At 40.8% G+C, this 21,071-nt stretch overlaps 1 long non-coding RNA gene across 1 annotated transcript; it reads left to right on the forward strand.

Moving 5' to 3' along the window:
- The first annotated feature begins 6,495 nt into the window (after positions 1–6,495).
- On the forward strand, positions 6,496–20,860 carry LOC144142221 (uncharacterized). Its single transcript, XR_013316897.1, has 5 exons — positions 6,496–6,624; positions 7,954–8,081; positions 8,154–8,251; positions 17,663–17,770; positions 20,691–20,860. It is a non-coding gene; the product is annotated as an uncharacterized LOC144142221 (long non-coding RNA).
- The last annotated feature ends 211 nt before the right edge of the window (positions 20,861–21,071 follow it).

The raw sequence follows: 21,071 nt of genomic DNA on the forward strand, positions 1-21,071 counted from the left end.
AGGCTGCAAGGACCGAGGCCCTCGCTAAGCTTTCGCACGATAATAGTGTTTGGCAAATGAGGGGCTCGTTAGCAAATACAGAAAGAAATGCCGGCAGTCTACAACGCCAAAGAAGGCATTAGGGCAAGGTTAGACTATTTTTTACCGTTAGTGACGATACATTCTTTTTTATTGTAATTACATCAGAAAGAAAGAAAGAAAAAAACGCGCCCAGAGTGGGGACCGAACCCACGCCTTTCGATTAGATCTCGAATGCCTTACCAATTCGGCTATCCGGGCAACTGTGTTCTCCTTCACTTTCTGGGGTATTTAATTTTATTACGACTGTACCTGACGCTTGAGGGTGGTAGCCAGTGCAACTCAGACTACACGGGGTGAAGGGGACCTCCTTTTGAACCCCCCGGGGCGTGAGGCGAACGTCTACATCCTGTCATAAGAGGGTAACTGGCGCGAAACCCTCTTATGCTACCTTGGCATCAAGGCTGCCAGACCGAGGCCCCTGCTAATCTTTCGCACGATAATAGGGTTTGGAAAATGAGGGGCCAGTTAGAAAATACAGAAAGAAATGCCGGCAGTCTACAACTCCGAAGAGATATAGGGGAATGGTTAGACTATTTTTTACCGTTAGTGACGATACAATACTTTTTTTATTATTAATTACATGAGAAAGACATAAAGAAAAACACGCGCCCAGAGTGGGGACTGAACCCACGCCTTTCGATTAGATCTCGAATGCCTTACCAATTCGGCTATTTGGGCGACTGTGTTCTCCTTCACTTTCCGGGGTATTTATATTTAGTACGACTTTTCTTTCTGTCTTTCTCACGTAATTCATAATAAAAAAACTAATGTGACGTCCCTAACAGTAAAAAATAGCCTAACCATTCACCTTTGTCTTCTTTGGCGTTGTATACTGCCGGCATTTCTTTCTCTCTCTATATATATATATGTATATATATATATATATATATATATATAAATATATATATATATATATATATATATATATATATATATATATATATATATATATATATATATATATATATATATATTTATATATGTATATATATATTTCTATATATATTTATATATTTATTTACTTATATAGATACAGAGTATAGTATAGGTAAAGATCGAATAACACCATGAATAATAACAAAGGTTTACTCACGTAACGCAACGGACTTGCCTTTATCAGACTGCAGCTACATGACTTTGCTAAATCTTGTAAACCGAATGCGACATTGCGTGGGTTGAGCATCGCCATGTTGTGATGCAAAATTGCTCGTTTGGTCTTTCGCTTCCTCTCCCAGAAATCAGCTCGCCGAGCATTATCCGCCTGTTAAACTTGAGTGGCGAGCCGACCACAGCTCAAATCGCTTTGGTACCATGAAACACGCACATAATGAGGCCAGCACCTCGTTTTCATTCATGCCGAACGAGGCGTTCTTCCTTTCCCGACGCAACACGAGTCACGTAGCACGAAACGACTCAGCGGCACATGCCTGGGCCGGCAGGTTTGGGCATCGCGGGAGTGTAGCTGTTGGCTGCCTATCAGCTCAGCAGCCTCTCCAACCACAGCCGCTGCCGATCAGTTGAGCAGAACTGCCTTCTAATGGCGTCTCGTGCGCAGAATTGATAGCAGTCGTGGCCAGTCATGTGATGTGCTGTAAGAGATGTGGTGCAGCTGGTTGTAAATGAAGGTGAAATTACGGATGACGGCACAACCGCATTAGGAGATTAGTAAAGCGACGCTTTAAAAATGAACCCCGAGCAACGGCTCCCGCTTTTCTCATCGAAGCTAAAAGCGAAAGCAGTCTTGAGGTGCAGGTTTCAGAGTGCAGTAGAGATGCCCAGGTGTTTACAATTGTTCTGGAGCCCTTTACTAGCACGCGCCTCATAGCATGTGTTGCGTTGGCGCAATAAACTTCATAATTAATCAGAAAAAATGCACACCATACAAAGTTTTCATTCCGCTTCACTGCCGTTACGCGACAAGTCTGGAGGTACAGAAAGATGCAAAAATGTGGATACTGCCGATGCTTAAATTAGGCTAGGAAAGCGTGCGGTCTTAACGGATTTCACTCATGCTCTTTATCCTAAAATCATGTTTACGGTTCGGAGGCCATTCTGCCTTTGCAATGCACCTTTTACGTTCAAATGATTATTGAATCCGTTTACCTTCGCTCAAAAAGTCAAATTGTCTTAGCCATATAGAGGAAGTCATCTAAAGCCACGTTAGTGTATCGATGGCAGACTTGCCCTTTTTTTCGAGTAGGGTTGTAGCGATACTTTCGAAAAGTCAGCTTGCGCTAAAGCAAATACTCATCCTTACCCACACTGGCGCTGACTCTGGGTTAAACCCGCGAACCACGACATCAATGCCAGGCAGGGTTACATGTTCCTCGCATATGAAGGCTTCTGCATGGAGCTAAAGACATGCGTATCTTTGTATGGCTGGACACAACACATTCTTGACGGATGAGTTTTTGTTTACGTTTAGTTCTAATATGGGGATGATACAGTTGTTTCATTGCCCTAAGACACATACGATGATAGAGTTTGAATTATCCTATAGGACATTTCTGTTTTGGTCGACTGGTTCTGTATGAACAGTATTTTTGTTAACACATCAAAAACAAAGTTATTATGTTTTCGTAGCCCGCATAAGCCCCAGCGCCGCCTTACTCTTTTTTTCTCCGTGGTACTCAGTGTTTCGGTTGTTCCTGCTGCTAAGTTAATCTTGTACGCAATTTTAATTTCCTAGGTTTGATCTTTGACGACACATTATCCTGGAGTTTGCAAATTTTGCAGGTGGCTAAACGGTTGCGTTAGATTTGTATATGTTTGTTTTCTCTGAGGTCATGCTGTGACGTTTCCGTTAGAAAAATGGTGTACAATTGTCTGGGTGAGTCAATTAACAAATATTGTATGACTTTTGAAGGTTTTTCTTACGCTTACAAATACACGTTATAAACCGAATAATAATTAAAATTGCTGTTAACCATGCATATGGTAGCTAATACCATGATTATGGTCTTCAATCTACTATGTATTCCTTTGACATGTCCCTATGCCAACAGTGTATTTTTGATGTATTATAAAAAATTATTTTGAATAATTCAAAGTAGTGAGTAATAAAGTAAAATCACTACGTTACACTGAACAATTCGTCCTATCTCATGTTTAAAGCAATATTGGTCAAAGAAGTCGCCGCTTCTTTATTTCTTTTTATTTTATTAAGCTTCACTTTCACCCCAATATTCCTAACGTCACCACAGCGAAACGCTTGCTTTGACTGTGCTTGAGCACAGACGCATAAAGTTTCTTAATCTTTCCCACCGTGTGTTAACCAGTTTGTATTTCTTGCTGTGTTTGAACACCAACCTTGGCATTCCTTTATGTAACGATTGTTGTTTTTTTTTCATTATTTTCTTTCTCGCGAAGCTGCCTTAATCGCAGTGTTTTCTAGAATGTCTTGTATGTTACCGCACTTGTGTTCCTATTTATCGAGCTTGTTTTTATATGTTGAAAATGGAATATTTTGTTTTAAATGGCGATATGTGTATTTATTATATTGAATCACAAACTGTGATTCGCTGGGCTGCTCAGCCACACACACAAGCGACCCCCACAGGCTTGTGCGGGCTGGATCATGTATTTGCATATGTACAGTGAATAATTTATTATTATTATTATTAGTATTAGTAATAATAAATTGTTACTGTTTTTATTATATTATTATTATTATTATTAATCAATCAATCGATCATGTTTGTTTACGTGCTTAGGAACAGCCAGAGGCCTGAGTGCTGGCGCATGGATAGTTATATAAAACAAAATACAAGGAACAAACAAGCGACAAGACACACACAAATTGAAGTAGTGAAAATGACAGAAATAAAGCACAGGCGGCGCCTGGGTACAGGTAAAAAAATAAAAAGAAGATGCCTATGTTGCTGTGCCTGTCGTAAAGGCCACACAACAGGCAGAGCAACAAAGTTTGAAAGTAATACAACACAAACAACGGAGTGTGGAGACAAATGATAATACGAACAAATGGCAGTAAACAGTTTCGAAAATAGGCAACTATCAGTTGGGTAGACAAAACCGCAGAAAAACCAACTAAAAAAAAGACAGACATATCATAGATGTTTAACATACTGTATTCAACCGCGCTGTACTGTAATTTGTGAAGCATTTCTGAAGGATGTCAAGGCGTTCAAAGAAGTGGTTGCAACAATTCTGTATTCTGCGCACAGGAGAATGATTGGAGTTGCGCGCAGCGGTCAAGAACGGGCGATGCGACCTGGTGGTACACTAAATTCTAAACAGTTAAGCAGGTCTGCGCAAGAAAGGTCACCATGAACAATTTTGTGAAGAAATGTAAGGTCTGCAAGCATACGTCTGCAGTTCAAGGAAGGGATGGAAGGAACTATGGGTAAGTCAGAATCAGGATGAAAACTGTTTTCCAATGAAAATTTCTTCTGCACACGTTCTAATAATTCACTGCTAGATTTGGAGATGCCGTTCCAGGCAACAGAAGCATATTGTAATGGTGGTATACATATTGCATTGTATAGCATTAGAAAGGGATCTGGAGAAGAGAATTCCTCTGTAATCCGACACACATTTCGAAGACTTCGGAGCGCTCGCTGGGTGACGAGCCTAATATGAGGAGAAAAAGAGAGGGTACTGTCGAAAAGCTCCCCTAGGTCCCTAATCTCCTTAACCCTTTGCAGAGGAGCTCTCTCAATACTGTAGGAAAACAGCAGACGGTGGGTTTTCCGGCTGTAGGTGACAACCTTTGTTTTAGTGGGGTTTAAAATTAGGCAGTTTTTTCTGCACCAGACCGATAATTTCGACACATCCCTCTGCAAGGCAGAGCAGTGCTGAACACCACTAATGTGCCTAAATAGTTTGGAATCATCAGCATAGACAAGAAAAGAAGAGTTTGTTAACGCTGTTGTCACATCATTGATAAAGATAGAAAACAATAATGAACCCAGCACAGAACCGTGAGGTACACCACTTGTTGCAGGGTAAACACAAGACTTTTTGTAGTTAACATCTACATAAGAGGACCGGTCAAAGAGATAGTTGGACAACAAGGCAACAAGGCTTGCGTCTACACCGGACGTAGCAAGCTTGTAATTAATAACTGATGGTTCACCACATCAACGCCTTATTGAGGTCAAAATAAATAACGTCTAACTGGCCATTTTCACAAACTGCAGCCGAAGCCTGTGTCATAAAGGTTGCAAGATTTGTGACCGTCGATCGACCCGAGAAAAAGCCGTACTGATTTGGTATCACAACGTTCTTGACGCAGGCAGCAAGAACTTTGTGGAGAGATGACTCAATGAGTTTTGAGGCGACACAAAGGAGTGAGATCGGGCGATAGTTAGAAACGGCTGACTTATCACCAGACTTAAAAATTGGAAAAATTCGAGCGATCTTCCATGCACGAGTAAATTTGCCGGAAAGTGAGCAGTTATTATAAATGGATGTTAAGACAGGCACAAAAATGTTGCCGTAAGCCTTCATGAGGGCTGCTGGAATTCCATCTACACCACAGGAAAATATTATTATTATTAATATTATTATTACACTTTTTGAAAAGGTTCTCATTCTTACCAGCGCGTAACCACGAGCGCGTATTTGCGATTTGCTGAATCGGTCGTCTTTGCCGCTTACGAAAGCTTGCTAGCTATCACTTATGTCTTATAAGGTTTGTTTTCAATAATGTTTCCCTCAATCAGTTTGTTCCTAAGCCCAGAGGAACAAAAGCTTTTAAATATCATAGGGTTTTTGTCTTCACCTTCAAATTTAATACGAAAAGGTCTTCAAACCTCTGGGCCCATCACTGGAGAATCGCATACATTTTTAGTTAATAGATAGTACCTTTATAATGTTACCTTTTTATCTGAATTATGAGAATAACGAATTAAACTTTAAGTATTTCGGTTTTCTTTGTCTCTTTCTGGCGTGCTTCTTGCGGTATAGTAGACTGGGAAGCGTAGCTTGATAATTTGGCTTTAGCTTCACCCTCAAATCCAACTGCTTCAACATGTTTCTTTATATACATTTGTGATGACAACAAATCCGGCTTCCTCTGCATCTGAGACAACGCCCGAGATATTTCACATGTCAGTGAGGTCACAACAAGCGATTTTGACAAAGTGTTAATTTATAAGTAATATCACTTAACCTATGACGATTTAAAAACTTCACAAAAAAAAAGAAGGGCTACACTGAGGTTAAATGGCCAGTGACCTTCGAGGTACTGGTATGGATGCATTCTTCGGCTAGGGCAGACATTCTATATTTCGCTATTCCTCCATTGTGTTGCCATGCAATAGACACACGCCAAGAAGGGACGGCTGTTGTAGGGTTTTGTTTCAGCTTGCAAATTTAAAGAAAACCTTTTGTTGCGTTTCGGAGAGAAATACCCCATCGCTATTTCGCAGTATTAAAACATGATAAATTTTAGTGTGGAACTTTCTCGGTGACAGAAAGATGAAGTTCGCTGTAGCTCTACCCACCTGTGTCGCCCTAAGTTTTTTACAGACAACGACATGTGCACGACTGACGTACTTGCCAATGGTTGATCTGAGGATGGTAAATCCAAATATGCGGTATTTTTTTATGTTTATTAAGAAAAGAACATTTTGTTAACAGTTAAATATTGCTAAATTGTGCCTACTAACGCTGTTTTTTTTTACTTTTCGAGGTATTCAAAGCAGCGACTGGTGAAATGTTTTCTAGCCAAAGGTTCAAAACGTATGGCCCTTAAGGTCATTGTAACAACCACGTGCTTCTTCTGAGATAATTTTTTCATAAATTTTATATAAGCATAAGGTGACAACACTTTTGAATAAGTTAGTAAGGTTCTTCTTGCACTCAGAGATTAGATTTCTGACAAATTTAATTTGGATAGTGCAATAAGTAGAAAGAAATACAAAGTTTAAAAACACCGTTGCCAAACCGGAGTAGCATTGCTTTTGAGTGCTGACAAATATACCCCACGAATATAGCTTGTGAAGAAAGTTCCCATTTTGTATTATACTCAAAATCTAATGCATTCTGACCAGTTTTTTGATACGCCGAATTTGTCAAAATGTAAATTTGAAAGCCAGCCACATACGTAGTACAAATCTCATTTATGCATTTTACCTTTTGGATTTCGAGAATGTTACTGCAGAAGTAAATGTCAAAATGTCCCCCCGACGACTTCACAATTCTGTGTTAAAAATGAACCTACAGCCCCTATTTTAAACGAAATGATGCCAGCTTACTTATTAAATGTGTGTTGACGGCGTCTAGGTGCGACAAAGTACTCTGTGTAGTGGAAATTCCTGTTTTAATTATATCAATAAAATCATACCTACTTAAAATAAAGTAACATTACGAAGGCGCAACCTTATAGCAAACATGCAGCCATGAGTTTGTTTACTGGTATGGCTTATATGTTCTATAAAACACACTAATAAAAATAACGTTGCCCCCGAAAGTAGCTCTTCGAATTGTGAAATTTGTTTCAGAATATGTGTGCTGTGGCGAATAAAGCAAGTATCAAGATCTCGGATGAGTAAATTTTGTCATCCCAGTTTTTTATTTATTGCATGCTAAGGGATCCCTCAGACGTCAATTAACTATCACGTCTGCAAATTACCTCTTGCACAAAACAACAAAAACAATATTGCCCTAACAGCATGTTGCTCGGCTAGTTAGTATTGCATTCTAAGAAAAAAATCGGCGTAACGAACAAAACTATGCGGAGAGACGCCAGGGGCAGAGATTCCTAATTGGTGCTTGTTTTCTCCCGTCCTCCTTTGGCGATTTCCCGTCCTCTACTCGCAGTTTTTACGAAAAGTGTTCTCCTGCAATCACACTCTTAAGAAAAATCTGTTACCAATAGTGGTTTAGGTGTAAAATCTCATTTTGCAGTTTTTAAATTTTACTGAGTACATCTGGACATACGTTGGAACCACTCCCAACACATTCTGTAAAGTGGATCATGTGGTGTATGGTATATACAAAGAGGCAATGTTCTACAGAAACGTATCTGGTCTAAGGTAAGTTTCCACTTATAATCGGTATGTGTGTGTGTGGCTGAATAATTACAAACGTATCCTCTTTCAACAAAGGAGAAGGATGTACAAAGGCACCTACGTTGACACAGACACGGGACGTTTCTCGACAAGTTATCCATATGGCCCCACTGTCATGCAATTGAGTAGCCCAGGTAGCGTATTCTTTTGTATTTTTATTACGACAGCACAATAGCAAATATTTCCTACTTTCTTAGCAACTTCTCGTGTGTGGAATGGCGGGGTATTATTTTTTTTTTCATTGTTTATCACGCAGGAATGAACTTCAGTAACTTTGCTGTTGCTGCTGATGGCATGCCTAACATAATAGGGTTCCCTTGTCGGAATTGTCGAAACTATGGTAAAAAAATACGTTCGCCTCACCTTGAGACAGCGCCAGAAATATAATTTTATTGTGATCTACAGAAGAACACAATTTATTATCAGAGAGAAAACACATTGGTATAAGATTGTATAAAAAACTTCCAAATGTTTGAAGCGGCGACAATTGCCGCAATTAAATTGATCGGTTTGGTACGGAGTACTGTGCTTTTTATATATTCACCGTTAAAGTTGGAGAGAGTGCAACCTCTGCCTTATACTTTCAGGGATTTTTTTACATACTTTTGTAGAAATATTACTTCGTTACTCTAACAAAGCTGCGGTGTTTGTAAAGGTTCATTTATATTACCTCCGGCGTTGTGCACGTACTACCTCTGTTACAGAGGATTGATTGCATCCAAAGAATGCAGGCAGATCATAGGAACAAAATATAAATGTAACAAACACCTTCCAGAAGAGAACTAACCAATATTTTCAGGTTGCTAGCAGTTTGGCTGCGGCATTCTTGATTGATAGATTGATTCTAGGGTTTAACGTGCTGACGCTACAAATGGGACGAGGCGCCCCGTAGTGGAGGGCTGTAGAATAAATTTGACCATCTGGAGACCTTGGTCAAATTTCGACCTTGGTCAAATCTCAAACACATTGGCGTTTTCTTTTTTCGCCACTATCAGAAAAACGGTTGCCGCAGCCATGTATAGAACCCGCATCGTTGGGCTCAGCAGCACAATGCCATAGCCACTGAAACAAGGCAGCGAGTAAGTGCTGCTGTTTGAGTAGCAAAGTGTAGCATTTTTGTCCCTTTTAAATCCTGCCCTGTTTAAAGGCACTGGGAAATGTAACTATGTAGGCTTCTCTCGAAAATCGAACGAATCTGCGCCCTAAGTTCGCCTTCTAAATTTTGGTGCCTGCCGAAATTCGACGAATGCTCACAACTAACCAGCGAGCAAGATTTTCTTCTTCAGTGGTGGGTAATTCTTCATTAGTCACGAGTTTGTATCAACCACATTACGGAACAACATAGAAATGCGTAAAAGAGTTTCTGCGCATGACGATATCTCGCAGCTCACTAATCAAGGTGCACGTTTCTTGTCGCCTTTTGTGAAAGCGATGTTTCTTTAAGGTATTCTGTTGAAGTTGTCCGGGGTACACATGAGTCGTCATAAATTAGGGCTTTTGTAGAGGCTGCGTGAGCTGCCGTTTTATTGTTGTAAGAAAGAGGAAATTTAGGTTTTCAGAGCAATCACATTGAGTGCAACCCACTCCACCACCCCTTAACAAATAAATGCACATAGTGCAATCTTGCAACAAATTTAGTCTATCTTCCAAAATTTCTCCATTTTTCGTGCTAATTGTGCTTTGTAATACGCTGATTGGGCTGTCGATTATGTTTTTGTTCAAAACTGGTGTTTTGTAATTAACGTGTCTATGGTGTTTTTGTTCGAAACTGCAAGTAAACTAACTTCAAACAATAGGTGAAAATCTAGCTATATAACATACTTAGTTCATTATCGCGGAACAAACAAAACCACAAAAAGGAACGACACGTACAGAGCGCAGCGCTGCTTCCGTGCTGATTTGAAATAATGAAAGTTCACCAACTCGCCCAAATCACAGTCCTCTTGATCATTCTTAGGTTGAAAACCAAAACGTCCTTCATTAAATGTTGTGAAATATATTATGTCGCTGAGATTTGAATTGGATATGTTTGGCACACCAGTCTAATTTTAGAGACTTTTTTTACGTTCGGTCAGAATTTTTCGATGTTCTTTGCAACTAGAAGCTGCAAAAAAATTGCAATTTATTGCTCAGTGTCTTTCACGGAACTAAAATAGCGGCTTGTGAAAGCTAGAACGACATTTATGTGTATCTGGGCTTAACTCTGCTGTTTTTCACACATTTCACTTTAGAGCAGAAAATCCCCCGCCTCCAATACACAGGCTGTTGTTTTGTTTTGTTCTACGTTGTGTACTTGCAGGGAGAATATTCAACATGTCCTAAAAAGTACTCTTTTTACTTGGTTTAAAAAAATTGCAAATACCATACTCAGTAATAAACTAGTAGTATTCTTTTTCAATTGTGTTTTAAGTTCTTATATTAGAAAATATAATGTTAGACCGGAATGAGGGTGACTTATATACAGCCTTGGCTAACGATTACTGGCTTGTTAATAAAGGTTGTCGTTTTTAATACAATTGGTCAACATAGTTTTTACAAAATATTCTGCCATCAAAATTATGCCGTAGGCTCGTTGTGCCCTTATGTGATGGACTGTGCGTCCCTCTACCGCGGGAGCAAAACTACATAAACGTCCGGGAAAAGGGTAGAAACGGAATTTCTACGCAGGCAAAGGGAGGGTTAACATACTTTTCCGACAAAATCACACATCTCCGTGCGGGCACGATGCCGAGGTTGCGAAGCACTGGATAGGAAGTTTTGCATTGCCTATGTGATGAGCATCATCGTCCGTGCGTGCTGATGCACTCCGGGTTTTAATTGATTTGGAGGTGCAGTAAATGCCCTGTAATTGACAAGCACCACAGGAAAGACTATTCGCGTACACGTACCTCGCACCCTTGGCATTGTTCATGGCGTGGAGATGTTTGAGTGTATTGGCCTGTTTTGGGCTAAATTGACGCGAATCATCGCGCATTCAGTGCAAAAATGAATGGACGAACGTATGTGCACTGTATACATATACAGTGTTTTATTGGCGGTACTGGTGGTACTTTGTGACGAGTTCCGGTTTACGTTTCGCCTTGACAATCACGGCCTTGTGATCGGCGAAGTGCAGGGACAGTGGTTTTTTGAAAGGGCTAGATCGCAGTTGGGAAAGACGAGGTATCCGCACGTTCCCCTGATGGCCGTCGGTTGATACCGGAACGCACTTATATACGCATTGCACCGCAGTGCCCTGTCGTGTAGCTGGCTGTAGTCACTGCAGTTTCAATGTGATTGCAACTGCTCTTTTTCGCGAAGCATTGTTGACAGTTTATGGTTTTTTTTTGTTTTTGAGTTTTGTACCCTTTGAAATTTTCGATCTTTGCTACTGCAGTTCTCGGCACTCTTCCCAGATGGCGTGCGGATGGTACTACCGTGAGCGGCATTCTCGATAGATAGCTTACAATGCTGTGTGAACTGACAACTCCAGACAACGGCACGGACATTGCGAGGTCCTAACGGGCTTCGCCTAAAATGGGCTGCAGGCATGAGGTTCAAATCACAGCCGTGTGCAGTGTATTTAAAAACGAACAAATCTATACTCCAATATTATTGGAAAAAACTCACGCATCTCCACGTTATTATTCATGACGAGTGGGCGAAGCACTTAGGATCGTTTGTAGCGTAAATCACCCCTTGCATTTCCCACTCGCGCATGTAAACGAGAGACAACGCGTGTGTACAGTATATACAATTCCAATCAAATTCAATGTGATACAATTAAATTTATTTAAATCCAATCCAATCCAAAGCCAATCCAATCCAATGCTCCTCGCGCATGCGAAACACTGTGAACACGGACGCCAACGGACAAGCCACGGACGAAGCGAGGTTCTAAGGTGCTTCGCCTCTAAAATAGAACCATCCTAGGATAGGCAAAGAAGAACGCAGATGAAGGAGCAAAATTACGACCATGGAATTTGTTCAAATGGCTAACTATAGAAACTATACCGTTCGGGTGCAGTATACCCTTTGTTACTTCTTGAATGATTCATTGTGCTTGTGCTCATTTCTTTTGCTCCTGTTCCTGCTCAAGGCTTCCTGATTTTAATGTACCTGCTCTCGGAAGTACGTATGGCGCGTGACCTCCCCATTTTTGTGTAACTCGCCCCCAGTATTCGGTCTTGCCACGATGACACGGCTCTGTTTGAGTCAGTGGCCGCACTTTTTCGCCGTCTCCATCTCTCTTCCACACGGTTGGTAGCGAGAGCGCTAGCTCTCATAAAAGAGAGATAAACCTAGGGTCACTCTATGCGCTTACATCTAACTCTTCTCCAGCGTTTTTTCACGCATGCTTCCTGCGTTTCTCCTAACGATTACTTTGCATACACTAAGACTGGTTTCGCATGAAGATAAAAACTTCCCTTTGAAACGTGATGTGCGATATAAAAGAACAACACACGGCAGTGGGGCAAAATGAGGCCCCATAAAACGTATATCAAACTCCAGAGCACGGTTGTGCCGGCGCGACGTAATCTGATTTACACTTGCAGAGACGCGTTTTTTAAATGCGAATCCTTGGGTGTACATTAGGCGCAAGCGACGGTATTATCCACCCGGGGGTTCCCATTAGCTGTCATGAGCCATATAACACCAAAACGAACCCGAAATAGAGCGCTGCCCATATTTAATTGCCTAGTCACGTTAAAAACCATCACTCTGGTGTTACAGGTACACTCCACGTAGAAGCACATCCTCTTCTGCAGCTAGCTTCATTTTGAGAACTACATTTACGCTGTATCGCGCATTCTTAGGTTGGCCAATAGAAAAGATGGGGAAGCGGCGCGGCTCTGCGACTACCCGACATTGGGCGAAATATCACTTTGTCACGTTTTGCTTTGTCAACCGCTAACCACCCCTTAAATAGCGCTGGTTTTAATACCCGATTAAATATCGTTTGTTTCAAGGTTGTTAAGGAGTAAAAATATGCCAAGAAAGCTAAAGACAGAACCTTCTGCGTAACCAGAGATTACGAGTGTAATGGTGGAAACCTGCCCTTTTTGGAAGAAAGATCATTTCCCACATCACACATCACACATCAACCTATAGACCCAGAAGCTGCCGTAACATCACAAAAGTTATGTTATTCTTAAGGCTCCTCTACACCACCCTTATCAGACATTCCCGTTCAATATCGCATACAGGCCAGAGATACATTCCACTATTGCCGGGCAGGTTAGATTACACATCCGCCTGTTTGCTAACCTGCTTTTGTGAACTCAGGCCACTGGTATTGTGCCGTAGAGATTGAGCCGGGTTCAAGGAGCGATGGTGCCAGTTGTTTTTGAAAGTGAAAAAAAATTCAATACTTTTTGTATCTTCTGTTATCTATTTATTACAACGTTGTGCGCTATGAACACAGTCCAGCTGTTTTGTTTCTTTAAATATGTGGCAACAGTATTTTTACGGGTAATACGTGTTCTTCTTTTGTGTCGGTTCCGGCTGCTTTTATTATTACTTCAATGAAGCAGGATACTTTATCCGCGTTAGCTAACACCGGTTGAAGATTTTTCCTTTTGTTGTTTCTTTTGTTTAAGAACTTTTGGCATGCGCATGTCCTGTAGCTTTCTCACGACAGGCCGGCTTCCACAATCTACTGTTCCTGGTTGGTTTTCGATGGCAAGTTCAACATAAAATTTGCCTTCTATTTACTGATAATCTCTTTTTCTCGGTCTCGCTAGGTTTTTAAATACCGGTAAGTGTCACTGGCAACTGCTAGGCGTGATTGCGAATCATTTAAATCACTCCTGCTTTTCTAGCAAAAAAAGGTCTCCCAGAGAGCGGCAGATACTTGAACTATTGTTAGACATGACTTATTACAAAACATGTCCTGTACTTTAAGAGATCAGGCAAAAAGTTAGGAGAATGGCAGTTATCAGAAAAAATAAAAGAACAAAAAGAAGTCCCGGATATTCCGAGAAACCCCCGAACCGTTAGCAGTATGACATCCCAGCCCTTTCAAAAAATGTAGTCTTACATGGCCGCAAAATATGTGCACTGCCATCGGAGCCAATGGCATGACAATACTAACAAAGGACACTGGCTTCAGCGGCAAACAATAATGACCATGTTGGGTTGTTAGACGTTTCGCTGCCCGCGCCTACCTTCAAAGGCTTCCTACCCTGAACACTAAAAGGTGACTGCCTGCTTGTTTATTATGGTTTGCCGCCACTTCGGGCTTCCTAATTTCATTTCACTGATAATATTTGTATAGGACTAAGACAGACAGACAAACAGAAAGAGAGAGAGAGAGAGAGGGAGATAGAGAGATAGAGAGAGAAACACAGAGAGAGAGAGAGAGAGAGAGAGAGAGACAGAGAGAGAGAGAGAGAGAGAAACATTCATTGTTGTACTGAGGGGAAGGTGTTCTTATGGCTTCCACCCAGTGAGAGTTATCCTTATTCCAAGACGCCCTGGTGTTGGCCTGCCATCCAGGCCGTTTAAACCAGTCGGCGCTGGTTCGAGAGCTCGGAGCTGGTCAGCTTGCTTTACCCACTACTCATAGGCAGGGTTGGGAATTAGGGCTAGAGAAGGGTTTATTGGCACTCCCATACCTCGTAGTATGGGGCCACCAACAGTGCAAGAGTTGCAGATGGCAGGGTATTGGGTGTGGTACATGGCGTTCAGTAGGGTGTTATGGGGATACAAATTCGTCTGTAGGCGCCACAAAGTAGTTTCTTCATCGTGTGTTAATTGTGAATGACGAGGTTGGAAGCGACGATGGTAGCTTTTGAATTGGGTAAGCTTTCGATGTACGTGTGGAGTGGTGCTGGCATTTGGAACACTGCAGCCTTTCTTTGGATTAGTAACCATGGTCTAATTCAATTGTATCATCTAACAACTACTGCTGTGAGGCGTGAGTACGGGTTGGCGAAATGGCCTTTTTTAAGGAGTCATTATTTCGGCTTTGCACTTCATTTGCTTCGACAAGGCACTTGATTATTATGTATAATATTTGCTTCATATACATTCCAAAAGAACAGTTCACTACACAGCACTCAGACGTCTTGCTTCTCGGATTTTTAATTAGAGAGTTCTAATGAGGTTCTCAGAACCCTATGAAAGTACAATCTAGAGAGCAAACGAGCAATAGTCGAGTAAGACAAACAGTTATTTTACCTGAATGTGGATTCAATAAAAAAAACCTGAGAAACACCTGCAAAACCCAACACGGAAGCTAGCACTGCAAGCTACACTGTTGTGGTTAGTGAAATCCTGCAAATTTATATTTATTATTCTGTCGCAAATTACTGGGTACATGAGGAAACAGCCGATCACGTTGGTACATTAGATTTGGTGGTATTTTGACCAGATACTGAGCCATGCTTATTTACCTTTGAGGTGTAGCGACACCATCGCCATCGTCAGCATCAGCGCCCTATCGTCATCACGGTGCCTGGCCAGCGTCAACTCTGCCACGCGAGAGATCGAGCACGACCGACTGCCTAGGCGGCCACTTGTCTACACCGCTCCTACTCCTGGCCGGGCCAACACTCTCTAAATAAATGTAGGAGCCCAACAACCGAGTCTGATCCCTACATATGCATTCGTGGGCAATTTCAAGAAGCACACGACATTCCCTAAAATGGAGAATTCATCATCATCACCATCACCACCAGCCTATCTACGCCCACTCTAGAGCTAAGGCCTCTCCCATTAACCTGTCCCTGTGCTATCTGCGATCAATTTATCTTCGCAAATTTCTTTATCTAAACTGACCATCTAACGTTCTACCGCTCCCTGCCACGCTTGCGTTCTCTAGGGACCCACTTTGTTAACATTAATTACGAACGGTTATCTTGCCTTCGCATTGCATGCCCTGCCCAAGTCCATTTCTTCTTAATTTCTACTAATATTTACTTAACACGCGTTTGGTCCCTTAAAAACTCCGCTCTCTTCGTTTTCCTTAATGACAAGAGACTGTATTTACAGATAGTATTAGCGGCATTTTGGAAAACGTACAGGAGTTCGTTAAAAAGAAATAACACATTTAGCAAGTGGGCGTGGCAAATATCAATTGGGTAACGCATTTTTAGAAAACTCACAAGATAATAAAAGTGGGACACTAACCAGACACTTGTGCGCCGCCCTAAAAAACAAGGTTTTTTGAATGGTTCAGTTACTGAACAACCTGTCGCTCTGCATCTCGGTGTATAATTATCAGGCATTTACTGCGTTCTGTGTTTGGTACTGCGTTCTTATCAATTCATGACGCACAACCGCTATAGGATGGTGAGAAAAACAGCAGCATTATCGAGTTCAAGGTTCAATATCTGTACGCATTCAAAATACAAGCAGGATATTAAAACGCAATGCTTTGGAAGAGACTCTACCAATCAACAAAAAAAAACTCAACACAATTTTAAATTTCTTCCAATTTATCCACGTTTCACCCTCCCAGTAGAAACTAGCTCCTACCCAATGGACATTCCCTACATTTTAATATTGTTTGGTTTCTGCCAATAGAAACTTGGCGTTACTGTAATATGCAACTATGGTGTGCGGAATGTTTAGGGATTTATCCGCACTGGCAGCATACCGTACAGCAAAAAAACAAATAGATTTGCCAAATGCGCGGTGTTTTTCGCCGCAATGGGTGACCTAACAAGCCGCAAACAAGCACGCCCCAGAGAGAACGGGGCTTGATCCACCAATTCAAAAATTATCACCAGGCTTTTTAAAAAGCATTAAACTACGCAGGCATAACCGGAAAGATGCGTACTCGGTTACGCATTGCAACTACAGGATAAAATACCTAAAGCGGGCCACTTCCACCCGTGTGATGGCACCACGCTACAAAATGTTGCAAGGAAAAAAAAGAAAATATATTTTTGCATATACTTTGCATGATGTCCCTCTATGATGCGGCCTGTAAAGTTATTTAAACATGCGTATTTGCCTTCGGTGGCCTTTAGTTGCCTACGTCCGAAGAACTTGAAAGTTCTAACTCTGGATACCCCAAAAGATAGATTACCAAAAGCCAACGTGTCACCAAAAGGAATTTCAATATATGATGAAGATGGCCAGTTATACCCTTTCTTTCTAATAATTTTAAATCAGGCTAATAATTTTCTAATTTTTTCTAATAATTTTCTAATAATTTTAAATAATTTTAATAATTCTAAATTTTGTACTCATATTGGAGCAAACATACACAGCAAATGTGAATATATATATAATGCCAGTGCTGCGTAGATCCAAAAAACATAGAAAAATTGATTGACAAATAAGTTTTTGTTCTTTAGTTTACGTGTACACAAAGAATACCTAAACAGCCAACTCCAGACATAGCGACTATAAAAATTCAATTTTCAAAGCGCGTTCGAACAACGCAATGCGCCCGATGCTTCCTGTCTCTAGATACGCTTCTTAGCAAAGGAGTGTTACTAATTTTATCTTTGCACCTATTTTTGAACACGGTGCAAATATTCAAAATTTCAAAGTAAAACAGCGGCGTATTATCTAAGGTGATTTCATTGAGCGCATTTCTTCCTTTGTTACAGCCGAGAGGCAAGAATTTACTGAACAAATCGTTTACCAGGATACCGAGAGCCTATGCGGCATCTTTTTGACATTCCCTGACACCCCACTGTCAAATAAGTATACACACAGTAAGTAAATCTTGCGATATTTGATAGCAATAGGCGTTCGTTTCAAGAGTGTTTAGAAACACTTCTCACATATTTCGCCAAGGAAACCCGAAAATTGTTTTTACTTTGATTCCTCCCTCTGTGGTGCGATGATATACAAGAAACCGGAAGGCGGTGGCAGCAACATTCTGGAAATGCACACCTCTTCTCTTCTCTTTTTTTCTACTTTAGAAGAAAATAGCCACATGGTAGGCTCTGCACGATGTATTTATATGGCAACCATTAAAAAGCATCGTTTCTAAGCTATCTTATTTCCAGTAAACCACCTATTCTGCTACATTCATGAGCTTTTTCTGTACATCTCGTTATGTGTCTTATTAACTCAACCACTCGTGTGCGGTAATTGTTGAATGTTTTAACAGAATATTTCAATATACGAGTAAAACTTTTCGCCAGTGTGTATTCTTGCCCGTATTCACAAAGTGCATTCACTAAAACACAGGCTCAAAGGTAAAAGGTGCACAACCATAGTTTAAAATGTGGTAGAAACATTCAGCAACACTCGCCCGCCACCGATAAAGAATTCTGTGGCTGTAAAAAAATCAAGAAACTCCGGGAGCAAATCCTTTTAAAGTGTGTGGCTAGTTGAGATTGTAAAAAGATACGTCGAGGCAGATTTCAACAAAAACTTGGGTTCCAGCAACAAAAATTTTCGTTTTTCAGTTGAAGGAGAGCCTAAGTTGCAACAAAATTAATTTTAAAACGCAGATATCGAGATACCTATTGAGCGACCTTACGCAACGGTATTTGAGTTTGGATTCTGTATAAATATTTAGCCGTTTTTGAAGATAAGATTCTGTGCCTATCGTCGACGGACTCATCAGTCAAGTCGGGCATGCACCTTAACAAGGCAGTATACCTGATATATTTTACTGACATCTCCTGCGCTATATATTTATCCAAATGTGGTACAATTTGACATCTGTATTTTATGCTTCATTTGTGCTCCAAAGGTTACGATAATAGTATAACTGCGGTATGGAAATTATTAGAGTGACCCTTAACAGACACGTAAACTTATCAAATAAATCAGGGCCCATTTTGTTTTGAAGCAACTAAAAGCAAAACTATAAATACCATGTCAAAAATACTTCCGATGCGGACATTAGTTGCTGTACCCAAATAATCTGAAAAGCAAAAATTAAATACCGTGCTAAAACATCAATCTTGAGTTTGGGATTCACGCGCGTCGGTTACGAATGCAGCCTGCATCCAGATAAACCACCACATCTTGACTCTGACTTACGTAGGTCGACGAAGCTATTGTGTTGACGTATTCGACCTCAAAAAAGGTCAATATACATGTATTGGGACAACGAGAGTAGTTTGAGCATTGTAATTATGAAAGCAGCATATCAAGCCAAATTGAATTCCGTAAATGTCTTCTTGACAAGGTATATTTTCCAACGCTGATAGTGAGAGGGAGAAGCGACTGGTCCAAAGAATAAAATGTAAAAATTTCTGATGTAAGATTGTAATCCCCGCTTTGCAGGCCTCAGGCGGGATAGTAAATATCCTAATTTCAAAAGGTAGCAAAGCACGCTTACCAAATATCACATAGGTATGACTAACAAGGGTGGTTGTACTGAGATCTTCTCAACCGGAAAGCGAATACAAAGACGCAAAAAAGGGGGCCATGAATAAGCAACGCAACGAAGCCATGACACCCCAATACTTTTCTGGGTCTAGGTTTCGACTGTTATTTCTTCTGGACAGCCTACTTACCTCGTGACTCTAAAACATTCTCGGCCATAGATAAAAGCCACAAAAAGATAAAGATACCTAAAAATGCTGCATTCTAGACGGCGCATATAACATGAAAAGACATTCCAGACAACTTAACAAGCCCTTGCAAACACAGAAAACTGCATTCTTTTTCTCCACGTGTCGTATCAGTCATTGCTCACCATTTTTCGCCTGTCAACAATCTTACACATAAAAACCTGTGCGTTATAGCATTGTATACACGGCGCAATTGTGTGCGACCCAGGTGTCAAACATGGGGTGACAATGCTCTGCCGCTTACAGCCATCTATCAGACATAAGAGACGAAAAAATAAAATTGGCATTTTTACTTTACAGAAAATGACGCAATGGTGCAAATAGGCGCGTTAGGTCTTTGGCTATAGAATACACATAAAAATTAGCAAGATATCGGACGCACTCAGAAAATAAACCGGAAAAATCAACGCCATTCGCTCAACGTCCAATAAAAAGAGCAAAAAGAAAAACGGCCTTATTGCCTGATAGTATCGGATTTTCACCGTGATATAGCAGCAAAGGTGTTAGGTGCAATTTCTCTGTTGTTGAGTTTTCAAGTCGCACTCAATGATCATTTTATATCTACTATAAACACCATTTAAAAGTACGTGGGTCACTTACTCAAACAAAATGTTTTCCCTGTGGTAAAGGCATCTTTCTTCTAAAGTGCCTAAAACGAAGCACAACTCTTACTCTTAGAATGTTCAATATTGCGAAACTAAACTGTTGCATATTCTGTGCCTACATCACCATTTCGTTGCCCGCACGGTTGAGGCTTCTTGTCACCTCCCTCTTCCTCTCTTACGTTCCAACTGGATATAAGCGAGCCTGGCATTGACAATAAAGCGACATTCTGCTCTCGTACTGACTTTCGTAAGCTATGTTCTTCGGCACGCCTTTTGGCGGCCCGTGTGATTCTACACAAACGACAGAATTTTATACACAAAAGATTCGCCTCTGGTGAATGTAGGCCGCAGGAGAATGCCAAGGTTTCAATCAAACATCCCCAACAACAAAACTACTTACTTTTGTAATGCGCAACGCCAATTGGTGCCTCCTCCAGTCGAAATCGTTTCGGACGCAATATATAAGTTAATGAATGAATACTTTGTTTTTTTAGATAAGTATGACAGATGGACTGCTTGTGAGTTACGAATGAAGGGAAACAGGAAAGGCCCATACCACACTCCTGCCTGCTTCAGTGTTTTCAACGAGTTATGCGGTCGAAACACTTATAAAATCTTCGGTAAACAGTGCTCAGAATAAAATATATATATATAATTCCTCTGATGTGGTGTTCCTTCTTTTTGACAACCACCATCAATGTTTATTTCAGTGGTGCCCAATATTGTATGTAGTAAACAGTTCTCAGCTTTTTCAAAGGTGGTAATAAATTTTTGAATATTTCAATTTATAGTACCCTTATCTAGTTAGGCTATTTCTTGGACAACTTCTTTAAAAACCACATATATTTTTCAGCATGTTGCGCTCAATTCCGGTG

This window comes from Haemaphysalis longicornis, unplaced genomic scaffold (assembly GCF_048455015.1).
Source record: "Haemaphysalis longicornis isolate Haplotype H1 unplaced genomic scaffold, Haemaphysalis longicornis Haplotype H1 scaffold_6, whole genome shotgun sequence".
Classification (NCBI taxonomy): Eukaryota; Metazoa; Arthropoda; class Arachnida; order Ixodida; family Ixodidae; genus Haemaphysalis; species Haemaphysalis longicornis.